Here is a 3404-nt window from a genome sequence, read left to right on the forward strand (position 1 = left end):
TGTTGAATTCCATTAAATTCAAATTTACCTTTTGAACAGACTTCTGGTTGTACAGTATATGTTTTTATCAACAGGTCAAGTATCCTTTCCTTTGGGAAATTTCTCCTTTTCCTGTGATTTATGTGAGGTCAACTGTACCTTACTTTGTTTCACAGGCGTGAGATCAAGATCCAAATTCATTTAACAAAAATAAAATACTTCTATATTTTTTGGTTTGATGATTGATTCTGAGCTAATCCAGACAAGCAATCATATTCTTTCCAGCTATATGATACAGAGGTATTGAGAATAGGAGTCTTTTCTTCTTGGGTCAAGATCTATGAGGATACCATGAACTAGAGCTGCTAATGGATGGAAAGATTCATCTGAAGAAGGATAAAATGAAGTCAAAATATACATAAAACAGAGATAAGAGACAGATGCATAGAGATAAGCTCTACTTCCATTTATGTGGGAAATATTTTTTTATTTTTATTGTAAAGGTAATATACAGAGGGATTACAGTTACATAAATCAGGTAAAGAGTACATTTCTTTTTGAACAATGTTACCCCTTTCTTCTCTTTATTCCAGTTTTTCCCCTTCTGTCCCCACATACAAGTATAGTTCATTTTCAACATAGTCTCTAAGGAATACCAATGATGAATTTATTCACCTTTTGTCAATCCATTTCTGAGGCTCTCCTTCTCCTCCCAAAGACAGATAAACAAACAGGGCAAAAGGAAAAGAAAACAAAAATAGCAACAAAGGTAAATAAAACCACACTCCCATTTCTTAGAGGTGCTCTAGATAAATACTATTTTATGTGCAGATGTACATAGCTACTGTGCCTTTGAATATCCATCTTTGGTAGCTGTGTGAATACCTAGAGACCTGTATAATTTGTCATGTCTCAGTGTATTTACATGTCCAGTGTATTTAGGATTCATAGGCACATTCTAGTTACTTACTATAAATGAGAAAACATGTAACATATGTGTCTTTGGGTCTGGTTTACTTCACTTAATATAATATTTTCCAGGTCTTTCCATTTCCATATGAATGGTACAATGTCATTCTTTCTGATGGATAAATAGAATTCCAGTGTGTGTGTGTGTGTGTGTGTGTGTGTGTGTGTATGTGTGTACATACATATCACATTTTCTTGATCCATTTGTCCACAGAGGGGCATCTGATTTGATTCCATATCTTGACTATGAGTAAACACTGCTGCAATGAACATGGTTGTGCTGGTGGTTTTAGTGTGGCCTTGTTTGTGTTCTACTGGGCAAATGCCAGGCAATATTTTTTTCTTTGCAATTAAGCTAAAACACTTTGGTTATATAGGAGAGGTCTCTATTCACACACTTTGAAGCAGCAAGAAACCGACAGTAAGGACAAAATTAAAACCTTACTGGTAAGTACATGTATCTATGGTCAATGTTCATATTTGAGAGTAACTTCTAATTGTATTAACATGCATACTTATATAATTATAAAGCCTTGCATCTATCCTAGAGGATTATAACTAAAAATATCCATTTTTGTTATTAATTTCAGGTTATGAAAGATACTATAGGTAGTAACTCTTGATATTAGGGAAAAGAGATAAATTGGCTCTGAAATTCATCCTTTAAATTTGGTATTTCCTATTTCAAATTTATTAATGATTCAAAAATAGCTTATGTCCTCAAAATGATTATTCTACTGAGTGTCCTAAAATTATTATTCATATATGGATACAAAGTTCAAAACTAAAGTGAAGGTGAACACTCTGAGAAGGAGATGCTGATTTGGTGACAGGAAGAAATGCTAGGGCTATGGTTAGCTCTACCCTGATAACATAGATTTTGTTTGTGTCTTCTTTATTAATTTTTGTTTGCCTCATCTCTGAGTTTAAAAGTATTTAGTAGAGTCGTTTTGGCTGGCGCCATGGGGTAGGGGCTGATTCCCTGCTTTGCCCCACACCTTGGGCTTTCGGAATCTGATGTGCTGAGGAAAGCAGGAGAGTACCTGCGACTATCCCAGGTGAAATGTTTTGGTCTGCCCACACATACCACAGAAACCAGCAATGCAGTCATGTGCCTGGACCTTGCAGCTTCCTATATGAAGTGCCCCTTGGATAGGGCTTATTTAATTAAACTTTCTGGTTTGAACAAGAAGATGTACCAGAGCTATCTTAAATCTTTTGAGTGCTTACTGGGCCTGAATTCAAATATTGGCATAAGAGACCTCGGTGTTCAGTTTAGCTGTATGGAGGCAGCGGACATGGCTTCGAAGATTCTGCAAAGCTAAGAGGCCAGTCTTCCCCAGACACAGCAAGTAGGTCTTGACTTATCCAGGCCTCTGTTCACCACTGCTGCACTACTTTCATCATGCAAAGGCACCTGGAGACTTAGGTAGTCCACCACAGAAGAAAAAGATGGTTGAACCTCCAGCAAAGAAAATAGAGAAGGTAGAAGAAATCCAACATAAACTACAAATAGATGAAGATCTGACACAGGATTATGAAGAATGGAAAAGGAAGATTTTAGAAAATGCTGCCAAGGCTCAAGAGACAACAGCAGAGTGATTTCTACTTGCAGAATGGTATCTACTTCTGTTAGATAGTGAAGCGCTACCCCAGGAAGGTTTGAGGGCTTTGATGACATTGGCTTCAACTTGCATAACAAGGTTCCTGACCATTGCCTTAGTAGCAAAGAAGCCAGCACACAGGTGAGCTCTAGACAGTGAACTGGCTTCTGACATGAGAACATTACCCCAGTCACAGTGTCCCACATACTCTCCAGCCCGCACAGCCTATGCTGGAACTGGAAGTCACTTATGTTTTAAACTAATGATAGTCTGGCTTTACCCTGAATATATATTTCAAGCTGAATGGAATCTTATAGATTTTTCTTACTCGTTAATGTAAAATTTTTTGGCTTACCTAAGGGGGATTGCTGTCATTATTAAGATGCATTTGCTATCTGTTTCAAGGAATCCTTGTTGGGCCAAAATCTGTGTCTTCTCCAGCAAGAAACAAAACCCAGGTTCCCATACACAGAGCTTCAATGCTCACTATACCCCAATTCAAATCACACTTTTTGGGTTGAAAACCCTACTCAGCCACTCACCACCTGTGATACATTGATCAGAGCAATTGACTTCTTTATATTTCATCTGTGAAACAGTAATAAAAATTATTGTTACCTCAGTGGTTTTAATAAAGGAGTATAAGATAAAAAAAAGTATCTAGTAGCAGTATAAAAGTATCTAGTACTAGTTTTAAAAAGTACACTAATACATCTAGGCATCTTTATATATTTATGGTTTATATAGTACCAAATGTTACTGTAGGTTTATTCACCTCCTAAGAACTTCTCACTTATCCACATTCTCTGTTAATTTTCTGGTGAATGTTTTAATTGTGTACTTAGGAACAGG

At 36.7% G+C, this 3404-nt stretch overlaps 1 pseudogene; it reads left to right on the plus strand.

Annotated features, from left to right (window-relative positions):
- Positions 1-1910: 1910 nt before the first annotated feature.
- On the plus strand, positions 1911-3191 carry LOC125351328 (annotated as a pseudogene).
- The last annotated feature ends 213 nt before the right edge of the window (positions 3192-3404 follow it).

This window comes from Perognathus longimembris, chromosome 5 (assembly GCF_023159225.1).
Source record: "Perognathus longimembris pacificus isolate PPM17 chromosome 5, ASM2315922v1, whole genome shotgun sequence".
NCBI classification, from domain to species: Eukaryota; Metazoa; Chordata; class Mammalia; order Rodentia; family Heteromyidae; genus Perognathus; species Perognathus longimembris.